This window comes from Penaeus monodon, chromosome 22 (assembly GCF_015228065.2).
Source record: "Penaeus monodon isolate SGIC_2016 chromosome 22, NSTDA_Pmon_1, whole genome shotgun sequence".
NCBI lineage: Eukaryota > Metazoa > Arthropoda > Malacostraca > Decapoda > Penaeidae > Penaeus > Penaeus monodon.
This window is the reverse complement of record NC_051407.1, coordinates 25,723,432-25,723,672: the sequence shown is the minus strand read 5'-3', so window position 1 is coordinate 25,723,672 and position 241 is coordinate 25,723,432.

Sequence of the window (241 nt, the reverse complement as noted above, 5' to 3'; positions counted from 1 at the left end):
CAAATTAGAACATTAGAATGAGTATGGACAAGACTCCATTGAAAACTCAACAGTTGGTCAGATTTCAACTGTGGAGCAAGAATAAGGATGATTGGGTATGATCATATATAAAATGGAAGCAGAGAAGGCAAGATGTTGACCACAGATGAAAAACAGTAAGATTTGCATTCACAAACACTTTCCTGGGGAGAAACAGAAAGTAATCATGTATTGGTATGATTAAAATACAGATGTGTACAAT